A 13,527-nucleotide genomic window follows, 5' to 3' on the forward strand; every position below is an offset into this window, starting at 1 on the left:
ACTCATATTATAATTGATAATATAGGGACAGAAGTATGTCCTGGAATACAAATAACATATTCCACAATCTGTATTTACTTACCTAATTCTCTCCCTAACAATCAACAATACAAATTCTCCCAGCCCCCAGAAAAACTGGGTTATCATTTCCACACTGGTTAGCATTTACTCTGTCAAGTTTGTCGTTATAACTAATAACTAATGCAGGAAGATGGCATGTTTCTTTAAGGTTTTGTTCTGCGTGTTCATAATGCTTATAACCCTGGACTATGCTTCTGAAGATGAGAGTAAGATGGGAGTCTCTGGGAGTAACTAGGTGAGGAGCTGTTAATGCCTTCATACAGCAGCTGCTATAAGTTTGTACAGTTCTATATTGTAAACAGAGCCAATTTTACACTGTATAATTTCCATAGGATTTATTAGTTTCAGATTTTTTTAGTCATATCATATGATCTGATTTATTCTTTACTGTTAAACAAAACAATGTTTGGTTTCTCAAACTGTCCATAATTGCTAGTGATAAATTCATTGGTTTCAGGATGCACCTTCTGTATCTTCAAACAAAAAATCAGAACAAAAGTATAATAATTAAATACATTTTTCAGAAGAAAGCTACATCTTGATACATGCTGGTTTAACATAAGGATCTAAAATATGTCACACTATGTTGTTGGTTGAATCTCAGATTTGTTTAACATATGCAGATGTAAGTGTAAAACCATTGCTTCAGTGGTGGACCTTGGCTGGTGGTGTTACGTGGTGGTGAGGAAACATGTTTTGCCTTATAGTGCACCTTTTCTTCAAATAAATAATTAAATACTTTTTAAAAGAGGAATTCCCTATAAACAAACAAATGTAATAAAACTCAGTCCTTCATCACTGTAAACGTTTCACTGAAATTCCATCAAAAAAAGTCAGAACTCTCATCACCTGACCACTTTTTAGCCAATGAGCTGTTTTTCACCCCTCCCCCCTCACTTCGTGACTTCGAGTTGAGGAGTAGCAACACTTTGCTGGTGTGGAGAAGCCAACAGGTAACTTTAAACTTTAAACTTTCAAATTTTGCCAGCTTTGTAGCCCAGCAACCGGTCAGATTTAGTTTTGTTGAGGTTTTTCTTTGGTGTATATTCCTTGATTAAGTTTTGTATTTCAGTGTAATTCTCATGCTAAAGCTAGCTTTTTTTGATGACACGCGGTCGTGTATTTAATTAGTCAAGGTTAAATACCTAGTCTAACACACACCTTTTTAGTTAAACTGTAACATTTGAAAATACTCAGATGTTATTATTTATTCATCCCACTGTCTCCAGATTTTAAGCAATGCTGAAATATAGGTGACACGTTATTAATGAGACATTTCAGATAACCGAGGTAGCTAACATTTAACTCTCTGGAGTACAGATTATATGGCCAATTTACGGTGTATCAGAAACATGCGTATATAACAGTTTTTTAAAATGTGTCGATAGGCCAAGTAAAACCAGAGTTATGATACATAATTTAAGCTTTTTCCTGAAAACTGTTTTTACGTTTAGTGCAGGAAAATATAAAAACGGTATTTTCTATACATTATTGCCTCTCCTTTCCTATTGTGGTGGATAAATGAACATGAGCCGATCAAACAATTAAATCAAAAGTAGTCAAAAACAGCCAATTATACCCTTGGCTCCAGAGGGTTAAGAACACCTGTACGAGATCAGTTTTCACTGTAAACTATTTTCCTGAAATATTACATAAATTGTACTTTTTTTTTTTCTTTTTCTGAAACAGTGAATTGCAATGCAGCCCCGAGAGCAAAAAGTAAACCGAAAGATGAAGCAGTAAAATTTGCATCTTTGGGGCAGGACAAAGATGGATTTGAAGTGAAATTCATAAATTCAGTAAAAGGTGAGGTACTAGGATACTTGTTGAGGATTTTTGGCACAGTCATAAGTTTAACCATTGCGGTAGACCAATGTTGAAATTTTCTATTTTCTTTGTAAGGTTGAGGAGTGTTTACTAGGTGCAACTATAACAAAGGAGACGTTGTAACCCAGAAGGAATATGAAAACAGAACAAGATTGTACCATGACGCCTTAAAGGTTTTTCTTTTTGAATTTCGGTACAATGGAAAACAATTATGGTATGTAAATTAGAATAATTAATTTTTCAGCCTACTTTTTGCAAAAAGTTATGACGACCACATTAAGACAAACTGCTAGTTTGTTACAAATCCATATAATTAAAAATGTAATCAAATTGTTCAGCCTTTTTATAAAGCTTGTGTAATTTTGTGTCTTACATTTTTTGTTGTTTCAGCATTGATGCAGCCACAGAGGATGGCTCCTTGGGCAGACTGGTGAATGACGATCACGTGAGCCCAAACAGCAAAATGAGGACAATCACAGTAAATGGAGAGCCTCATCTCTGTTTATTTGCCATAAAGGACATCAAGCTGGGGGAAGAAACAACATACAACTACAGTGACTCTGACTGGCCATGGAGAGTAAAGGTACATATTTATATTTACATTTACCGTAGTGTAGCTACGTAACTGTATTGTATAGTCTCAACGTATCTGTGTTGAATGGATGTTAATGTACTTTTGTGTTTGCTTGCACAAGGTTTCAGAGCACCCTGACTGTCCTCAAGCTGATGTGCCCATGGCATCGTCGTCCCTTAAAGATGATGAGCAGGTGACTAATTTTCTGCTGTTGTTATTATTGCAACAAGAACACAGCAGAGTTGTTTGGATGTTGAGTGAGGGTGTTAGACACAAGTCCTATAGTGTTGGTTAATGTAAGATACCTACATTATGAGGACCGTGTGTGTTTTGGATGTGTAAGTCTACTGAAAGATGATCTCTTCCACAAAATTTTCCTGATGTTTTCCAATGTTTTAAATGAACAGCTAAGCCACTTGATTTGCATTTAACTGAGACTTGAACTTAAAGTCAATGAGCAGTGGTTACACAGATGCTCTTTTACTCAAAAAGTATAGTCAGTCTATCAGAAAATATGCTTAAATGATGATGGGGAAACCCTGAAATGTTGGATCTTACTGTATGTATTCATGTCACATGGTCGCAGCAAATGAGTGAAGTTTCTGCATGGCATCAAAGAATTGTGTGTGCCTTTTGTAATGCACATTTTCCTGCTTTCAAGTTGATTTGTGTGAAATGTAAAGGTGAGTATTCTTGTCCTTTTATTTTAGATGATTGTCAAGATATTACTCTATTAACAAGAGGAAGTTATTACCTGTAATATTTAATTTATTGTTTCTGCTGGCACATTATTTATTCACTTATCTTATGTTTTTTAAGTTACTGGCTCTACACTACACACCAGCTTTCTTACATTTGTCTGTTTTTATTCTGTCATCTGCCAGTGTATAATAACTTGGGGTACGGTGTGTGAATTCTGCTTAACAGAATGTGAACACATTCATGAGCAAAACATTGTCAGGCTGGCAGCTTTCTAATTCTTATGGAAATATTCAACTCATTTCAATTTTAATCTGATTCTTGTGTCAAATATTAATGACACAAGTTATTCAGTAACCAGTGAAGACATACAAACAGGTTTTAGAAGTAAACTTTTAAGTTCTGCTTTCCTGACTACATCAAGCAGCATTCTGCTTTTAGTATTACCAGCTATTACAGGCCTTTTAATGGAGTAATACCAGTTTGCCAAACTACGGCAAAATAAAACTCCATCTAACCTTCAGTCATTGACTAAAAAAAAAAAAAAAATGCAACGTGGTCATTATTAGTGGACCATTAAAATCAATTTATGTAAAATAAATATTGTGACACCATTTGTTCCACTACTTTGATACTTTAGTACCAACTCGTCTCGAACATGTACAAGTTAATTACCAATTCTCAAAAACCATCCCTAAACAAATGTCTTTTGTATGATATGTAATTTTTGCTTTTGTTCTGGGAACCTAAAATCATTAAGCTGCATGGAAGTACTTGAATATCTTTTGTAATGTAAATACATAAACACGTTCTGTTTTTCATCTGTCTCGTGTAATCTTGTATCTGGCACAAGTCCTGTTACATCAAAAGCACAAGGTTTGGACTTGAACTGGTAGGTTATTGTAAGATTTTATATTGTTAAATTTTAGTACTTAAAATACATGATGTAGACTTATTTTTCATATTTTTGTTGGTTTTTGTTTTTTTTTCAAGATTAGTGAAGAAACTAGTTCAAGTGAAGAGATGTCAGGGGAAGAATATATACCGCATTCTAGCAGTTACTCAGACAGTTCAGCTGAAATTACCCCCCTACGTTCAAAACCTTTAAATATGCTCATAGTCGAGGATTGCAGTGAACTTTCGCCAGAAATTCAAAAAAATCAGAGACAGCACAGAAATTGTCTTGGTTGAAGGGTCAGTGTCTAAAGGTGCAGATACTACAGAGAAGCAGGTGAAAACTTGCTTGCAACTTGCAATCCAAAAAATTATTGTTTCATCTGTGACAAACCACAGTCAAAATTGGCCCGACACTTGAAGACCCATGAGAAGACGAATGCGGAAGTTGCTCAAATTTTAGCACTCCCAAAAAAAACCTCAAAATATCGTAAAAAGATGCTTGAAAAAAATGAGGAATAAGGGTAACTTTAAACACAACACAGATGTTTTAACAAGTAGTAGTGGACTATTAAAACTAAAACGTAAATCCAAGAAAAACTATGATGTGAAACAGTATGTGCACTAGTGATGTGCGGATCGATCCTGAAATATCGATTCCTCCGATACCAATCATTCACGTTCTAGAATCCATTCTCACATTGAAATATCGATATTTTAGTAATTTAGAGTAAATTTGTAGTTTATCATTAACAGGAACACAGTGGAAAGAAACTATAACATTGGATTGTCTACATTCAAAGGAACTACTTCCTCTTCCGCCTTTCATAGTCATGTGCGAAATGCGGCTGTATAAATGTCTAGCAGCCCCTTGGCGTGTGCACTCACAACAATGGCTGAGCGTAATCGGAGTCATGTGCGGACTTATTTTACCTCCACAAACAGCTGAGACATGGTTTGCGATACATGTGGCAAAAAAGTGCTCCAAGAGTGAGGTGTTGTGGCCATACGCTCTCCGGACCTGGAGTACCTGATGATCAAGTGCCGGCCATTCTGGCTACCGAGGGAATTTACAGCAGTGATTATTACGGCTGTTTACATTCCCCCACAAGCCGACACTGACCGAGCACTCAGGGAACTGTACAGCGCGATCAGCAGTGAGGAAACCGCACACCCAGAGGCGACGTTTATCACAGCCGGAGACTTTAACCCTTTAAAGCCGGTCGGAGCGGAGACGCTCCGTTTTGCGTAACTATTTTTAAGTCCTGGTAGCACTGCAACCACATAAGCTAGCGCAATAATTTTTTTTGCATATGAAACCGGAGGAGTTGTACTTACATCTTATGCCATCAGCTTGTCCTGGTCACAGTTTCCTTCCACATATAGCTTTGCAAAAACTGCATAAAAAGCACTTGCAGCAACAAAAACATAATATTCCATAAACACGCTTTGCCGATCCGATCAGTTGTTTGTAACACTTCCTATGTCCATCAGCGTGAACTATCGCATGTCCGCCATGTCCTGCCCGAAACCGGAAGTGACGTCATTTTGCAGAAATGTCGTTTTTTACCATCAGGGCCTCATGAGCCTATACTGGTGTTTTTAAAAGTTATGTTTGACTTTATGACTTTCTGTGTCGTTTCTGGGATGCTTAGGACTCATATTGCACTTCTGGAAATAGTTTATTTTGATGCATATGCTGTTTTTTTTGCAAATTTGCATTATAATATTTATTTTCGTTTTTCCTGCAGTATATAAAAATTGGTGTATTTCAAAAATAAAACTGAAGACACTCAAAATAAATTTCCTGTGGTGGGAAACTATTTTGTGCAACTTTTTTTGTATTTACAGTTTTGAGCGATAAGCCTCTTAAATGTCTCTAACTAGAGATGTATGTTAAAAAAACAAAACCGATTTTAATTTTTTTTGTAGTTTATTGCACTTTTTTGCAATTTATGTAATTACTATGCACTTGATGCAGACATATTAAAATTTGGGCTATAATGGTTGTATTGATGTATATCAACTTGAAATGCTCCCAAAAATGGCTCTACAACATGTAAAAATATAATATAAGCTCTGGCGGACTTGGTTCTATGGTAGGTTCTATGGTAACCCATGAGGGTTAATAAGGGAAGAAAGTTTCACCAAAACTCCACCAACACATCCATTTCAACACTCATGGAGACCGGCTACTTGACCACTGCTACACCTCTTTCCGGGATGCGTACAAAACCCTCCCCTGCGCCATCCTGCTCCTGCCTGCCTACAGGCAGAAGCTGAAACAGGAAGCTCCAACCATGAGGGCGGTGCACTGTTGGACGGACCAATCGGAGTCTACGCTGCGGGGCTGTTTTGATCACGCGGACTGGGAAATGTTTCACGTGGCTGCTAATGGTATTGATGAGTACACAGACTCAGTCTGCGGATTCATCAGGAAATGCGTGGAAGATGTCGTCCCATCCAGAACAGTTAAATCCTTCCCAAATCAACTGGCGGCACGGAGCACCGCTTTTGCGTCGGCGAACACATCGGACTACAAACACGCACATTACCAACTCCGGAAGACGATCAAAGCAGCCAAACGTGAGTACAGGGACAGGGTGGAGCAACAGTTTGACAATCCTCGGAGTATGTGGCAGGGACTAAACACAATCACAGACTTTAGAGGGAAAACCAGCACACCGCAGACCACGGCCTCTCTGTGTGAGGATCTAAACGTATTCTACGCTGGATTCGACACAGCGAACACCATGAGACCGGACAGTGTGCGCACCGCGGATGATGTCAGTGCGCACACTGTGTCTGAGGAGGATGTGCGGAGGTGCTTCAGGAAGGTGAACGCACGCAAAGCTCCATGGTCCGGACGGGATTCCCGGCCGAGTCCTTAAGTCATGCGCGGCTCAGCTGGCTGGAGTGTTTACACACATCTTCAACCTTTCTCTCTCTCTGTTTGTAGTCCCAGCCTGCTTCAAAATGGCCACCATCGTCCCTGTACCCAAATCCTCCACCATCTCCTCATTAAACGACTGGTGACCTGTAGCCTTGACCCCCATCGTAAGCAAATGCTTTGTGAAGCTTGTCAGGGACTTCATCTGCTCTGCACTACCCGACTCACTGGACCCTCTACAGTTCGCATACCGCCACAACAGGTCCACTGATGATGCCATAGCCCTGACACTACATACTGCCCTGTCACACCTGGAGAAAAGAGACACGTATGTGAGAATGCTGTTTGTAGATTACAGCTCAGCATTCAATACCATCGTTCCCTCGAAGCTGGACAGGAAACTGCAGGATCTAGGACTGAGCAGCTCCCTCTGCAGCTGGATCCTTAACTTCCTGTCTGACAGACTCCAAGTGGTCAGGCTGGGCAGCATCACCTCATCCCCCATCACACTGAACACTGGTGCACCACAGGTGTGTGTACTGAGCCCTCTCCTGTACTCACTCTACACCTATGACTGCACGGCCACTAACAACTCCAACATCATTGTGAAGTTTGCGGATGACACTACAGTGGTGGGTCTTATCACCAAAGGTGATGAGACGGCCTACAGGGAGGAGGTCAGTGCCCTGACCCACTGGTGTCAAGACAACCATCTCACCCTCAACGTCGCAAAGACAAAGGAGTTGATAGTGGACTTCCGGAGGTGCAGAGAAGTACACACCCCCATCACCATCAACGGCGCTGCTGTGGAGAGAGTGAGCAGCTTCCGCTTCCTTGGTGTACATCTGGCTGAGGATCTTACGTGGTCAGTACACATAAACAAACCAGTGAAGAAGGCGCAGCAGCGCCTCTTCTTTGTCAGGAAACTGAAAAGATTTGGCATGAGCCCTCGCATCCTCAGAACCTTCTATCGCTGTGCCATTGAGAGCATCCTCACTGGATGTATGGCAACAACACTGCTTGCAACCGCAAAGCTCTCCAGAGAGTAGTGCGGTGCTCTGAACGGATAATTGGAGGTGAGCTTCCCTCCCTCCAGGACATCTACAGGAAGCGGTGCCTGAGGAAAGCGGGGAGGATCATCAAGGACTCCAGTCACCCCAGCCATAAACTGTTCAGACTACTTCCATCAGGAAAGAGGTTCTGCAGCATCCGGTCCCGTACCAGCAGACTGAGGGACAGCTTTTTCCACCAGGCCATCAGACTGCTGAACACTTCATAAGACACCTCACCTCCACTACTGGAACTTCAACATTATGCACTCCACACTGTACATTAATGCCACTTGTTTTGCACATGGCTCAACCAACTCTGTATATTTTTTTATATATTTTATTTTATTGTTTACTCTATATAATTTGTAAAATATGTATACACACAGAAAATAGTGATGGGATTTCCGGCTCTTTTTAGAGATCCGGCTCTTTCGGTTCGGCTCACTAAAAAGAGCCGGCTCTTTCGGCTCCGAACCGGCTCTTCAGGTTGCTTTGTTGCTTTAATTTATTTATTATTAACAATAATATAAAATTATGCACAAAAGGAATTACTAACGTAAAAAAAGTGGTTTTATTTATATATGTTTATATATAAATATATGCGGTGGCCCCTAGAGACAAAACACGTACAAACTCCAAAACACATTTCTAGCATGAACTGAACTTCCAAAGCAGAGCTACTAGATCACTTAAATTACACAATTGAAAGCATGTGTGTATTGTTTGTGTATTTATACACAGGCACTCATATATATTCAAATAATTAAAAAAAAAAAAGTTAATCTACCTGTTACTATCACACACCAAATCCGGTCGTTGGTACTTGCTGGCTTGTGTAGCCACAAGATAACAAAAGCTCAACACTGCGCCCAGCATCCTGGAGCACTTCTGTTGTCTTTTGTACGTGTTTTGAGTTTTTATGTGCTTCTGAGTTTTTACATGCTTCGGAGTTTGTACGTGTTTTTACGTGTTTTGGAGTTTTTACGTGTTTTGGAGTTTGTACGTGTTTTTACGTGTTTTGGAGTTTGTACATGCTTCAGAGTTCGTACGTGATTTGAAGTTTGTATGTGCTTTGTCTCTAGGGACCACCGTAAATATACTTTTATTTATTCACTCCACATAAAATGTAATAAATAAATCATATAATACAAAAATCAACTATTCACATTTCAACTTTTAACTATTTAAATTTTCAGCTGTTTCCTTTTACAAATTTAAAGTGAAAACAACACAAAACACTGCAAACCACAACGCAATTAAATATAAACTATAATATGAAAACAAAAAGAAGATGCATATTCTCTGTCATATGGGCCCGCATGAATAAACTTTCTGAATCCTTTATCATCTGCAACCGAAAATAGTTGTGGATGATTACTATACCTTTCTAACGTGACGTTGTTGTCCCTGGCTCTCTTTCTCTCTCTCTCCCTCTGGCTCTGTTCCTGTGCTACTGAGTGTAACTACCGCCCCTCCCCCCTCTGCCCAGCGTAAAGCACAAGGCTCGCGTGCAGAGTGAAACGGAAAAAAAGTGCAAGAGAGAGGGTGAGAGAAAGAAAGAAAAAAAACCCACGTGACGGCTCGCGATAAGGAGCCGGCTCGCGTCGTTCACGTCAAAGAGCCGGCTCTAAGAGCCATTTCGTTCGCGAACGACCCATCACTAGTAGAAAAACATTTAGTATACACATCCAGTAATGCATATACTATTATATATTGTACATATATTTATTAGTCTCAGGTTTAGCCATTCTTATATTTTGCTTGTTTTACGTTATTGTATTTTTGCACAACTCTGTTGCTTGTGAAGCTCGTACACAAGAATTTCACTCACATGTACTGTACCAGTGTACACATGTACTGTACCGGGGGGGAGCAAATACATTTTACAGGGTTTATTTATCGGATAAAATACGTTAAATGTCACCGTTATTATTGGCCGGCCTGGAAACAGCGGGGGTGTCCAAATTCAGAGGCTGCTTCCACCTGAGGACCCGGTCTTCGTGGTCTAAAGAAAGCCGGGTAGTACGTCACGAGCTCCCTTGGTGGAGTGAAACTCTGCTGTCTGCTCCTTGCTATCTAAAATATAACCGGGCACTGACGTAAACTCTTCTGTTTAATCATTTTCTGTTTGACGTTTATTCAGCTGTGTGAAAACCCCAGAGGAACCCTCCCGAGGGATTAATAAAGTTAAATTTAATTTAATCTAATCTAATAACTTTAATCTCAGCCAAGCCGATTTACTCACGAACAAATAAAACACTGAAAAAGCCAAACAATAAAAATTTTAAGTTATCAAAGTGACTTATATATGATGTTTAACCCGAGTAGCGAAAGACCGCGGGGGTTTGAAAACGATGTGTCGGTCGGCTCAGATATTTGAAGTTTACACAGCTACATTCTCACCTAAAAATATGTTAAAAGTTTTTTTGCGACCCAGAAAGAGAAACGAGTAATATTAAAACTAAGTCGCTGCCGCCATTGTTGGAAACTGGAATTGGCTGGAAACTCGCAGAAACTGGAATTCTGCGATAGGGTTTTTCAATTTTGTTTTCCGGGTGGAAAATCGGGAGAAATTCGGGAGAATGGTGGCTCCGGGAGATTTTCGGGAGGGGCACTAAAATTCAGGATTCTCCCAGAAAAATCGGGAGGGTTGGCATGTATGGTTGTGGCAACATCACTAACCTTGTCAAACACCTCAGAGTAAATCATATCACAGAATATGACAAGTGTATGTTGAGGCGAACTGAAGAGGAGGAGAGGGACAGGTGCTGCTAGGGCGAGACAGACATCTCTCACGGAGTCCTTTAGTGCTGCTGGCAGGCAAGGTGTTCAAATAGTGCACAACTTCAGTTTTTTTATTTCTATATGATGAACCCTACATTATTAAGTGATAAGAACAAGTAATCTGATGTCCTGTAATCATTATGATGCTATAATTTGAGATACAATGAATAAAATAACTTTTTGTACAAAGTATCGGTATCGGATCAGTATCGTCGATACCACCCTGAATATTACTTTGTATCGGATCGGAAAGAAAATCAGTGGTATCGCACATCACTAATGTGCACTGCATGTATTGTCAAGGAATGTACCTTCGGAGAGACCTCGTAAATGTCTCTCAAAACGATGGAGGCTGATGAAAAGGCAGGAAGAAAAAGTCTTGTCCTTGTCCATGATGGTGGACTCAACACTGTGTCAACAAATATCCCAAGGTGTATGGAAGCTTTTAACTGTGATGAAAGATGATGAAGTTTCTGCTGCTGTGCGAAGTGACTTTTACATTCTTCTCAAGGAAGATTCGATATACAACCTTGAGGATGCGATCAGACCTGCAAATTTTCATAAACTTATCCAAGCTGTCAAGGAGGTGGCTGGGTTTGATGAAGACAGGCTCTCCTATAAAACTCCAAGTCTTGCTCTAAAGTTGGGTCACTCATTGCACAAGATATGTGACATCATACAGTGTAGGGCTCTGACAGCAGAAGACAATGAGCTGGAAAAGTCAACCCAGACTTTCAAAAAAACTGTACGCATCAAAATGGTCTGAGCTTATCCTTCACAGAGCTTTAACAACACTGAGTGACAAGCACTTTATCAAGCCACCCACACTCCCTTTCACTGAGGATGTGCAGCGTCTTCACCAATATCTTGAAAAGATGGCAAATTAAGCATCAGAGAAATTGAAAAATAATCCATCACCACAAGCCTATGGGGAACTTTGCAGAATAACTCTGTCAAAAATTATTTTATTTAATCGAAGAAGAGGAGGAGAGGTTTCAAAGATGCAGCTGGAAGCGTTTCTTCAGAGGGACACAGCTGCCCTACATAAGGATGTTGCAGTTGGCCTCTCTAAGTTTGAGCAAAAACTGTGTGCACATTTCAGTCGTGTTGAAATTAAGGGTAAAAGAGACCGAAAGGTTGCTGTCTCTAGGGCAGACATGGTCAACCAGACATGGTTGAAGCCCTAACGCAGCTCATAAGCAGAAGACTAGAGTGTGGAGTCCCAGAAGAAAACCCCTTCCTCTTTGCAAGACCCAACTGTTTGACTCCTTACAGAGGACAGGACTGTCTCAGGATTTATGCAAATGACTGTGGTGCACAAAGTCCTGAACTCCTTAGGTCAACACAGCTACGCAAACATGTTGCAACTTTGTCTGTGTCCGAATTCAGGGGAAGGATGCTTAAAATGCCATATTTGGATGCAATGACGTCACAGCGACTTGGCGAAGGCTGTCCGAATTCAAAGAGCACTCAAAATGTGGCGACAAATGCGTCCTACTTTGCCCTGAATTCTAAGGATGGGTCCGATGTATCCTTCATTTCCTACTATATCCCAGGAGTCATTGCGGGCCACCTGCCGCATAAATTCCGAACCAGTAGAAGGATTTTGGATCGGAACAATGGCGGGCGAACCGGGCGTGACAGTGGGAGAGGAATCCGCATTCAAATGTAAGTACTTGAAAATCTGGTGTTACAAAAGTGAAAACCCCATAGCGGTTCTGTTGGTAGTCTCTGGGCATATGCCTGTGTTTAGCTTATAATCCATAGAATCCCCGTGATAGATTACACGTGAACTAGTATGGTGGCCCCAGCAGTTTGTCATGCTTTGCCACTCACATACAGCTACGTTATATCTTGCTAATTAATCGGTCTGTGATACGTTGCAGGGAACAAAGAGCAAACAACTCTCCTCATCAGATTGCGAGGCGAAAACGACCACCTCTTCACTGGGGTGAAGAATACTGCCACTGTTGCATGGAGGTACAAGAACAAATCAATTCACACCCATATATGAGTGTAGTTTCATGAACCCTCATGCTGCACAGAACCTGTGATGTCCATTCGGTATCACTCTGGCGTGCTGATGTGCAAACATTCGGATGTGGGGATCAACATAGTTGCAAAGGTTTCTGTCTGCTCTTATTTTTCAGGTGTGATCGGGACTATACTGGAGAAGATGGGCTTGCAGGGGACAGTCACCCCCTTGCAGGCAAGGAAAAAGTGGGATAACCTCAAGACAAAATACAAAGTATGTTCTTCTCAAGCAGATAAGTCACGAGGACACAAGTTAGTCAATGTACACCTGCTAAGAAGTGTTGTGGTGTTATCATGTGTTAACTGTCGTGTTTTTATTTCCCCTGCCTTTAGGACTGCAAGTATCCAGGGTCAGGAGAGGGTGTAAGTGGGAAGCTGTTACGCCCCCAGTCTAGGCGGGTAGGGACGCACATAAGGTTGGAGGAGAGAGAGACAAATCCCCGCCCTGGTTCCCAAGCCAAACATCCAAACCAGTTGTGAGTGAAAAGGTGTTTTTATTTAAGGAAAAGAAGCATAGCTCCAGGGTGAGCCCAGGCCAAAATAATAAACAAAACCAACTAAGTCCCACCAGAGAAAACTAACTAAACCCTAGGAAAGAAAAACAGAACAAACAAATGACAGAGCTATCCCTCGCTCCCTACCCGGAAAACAGGAGAAAACGATTCCAAAAGAAAAGGCAGCTCACCCCTTCC

General features: G+C 40.7%; 2 long non-coding RNA genes across 2 annotated transcripts; both read left to right on the plus strand.

Annotated features, from left to right (window-relative positions):
• Positions 1–857: 857 nt before the first annotated feature.
• LOC120732847 lies at positions 858–2,390 on the plus strand. Its single transcript, XR_005695690.1, has 3 exons — positions 858–1,887; positions 1,984–2,122; positions 2,299–2,390. It is a non-coding gene; the product is annotated as an uncharacterized LOC120732847 (long non-coding RNA).
• Positions 2,391–12,638: 10,248 nt separating this feature from the next.
• On the plus strand, positions 12,639–13,317 carry LOC120732848. The gene is made up of 2 exons (XR_005695691.1): positions 12,639–12,781; positions 12,952–13,317. It is a non-coding gene; the product is annotated as an uncharacterized LOC120732848 (long non-coding RNA).
• The last annotated feature ends 210 nt before the right edge of the window (positions 13,318–13,527 follow it).

Source organism: Simochromis diagramma, unplaced genomic scaffold (assembly GCF_900408965.1).
Source record: "Simochromis diagramma unplaced genomic scaffold, fSimDia1.1 OVJJ01000361.1, whole genome shotgun sequence".
In the NCBI taxonomy this organism is placed as follows: domain Eukaryota; kingdom Metazoa; phylum Chordata; class Actinopteri; order Cichliformes; family Cichlidae; genus Simochromis; species Simochromis diagramma.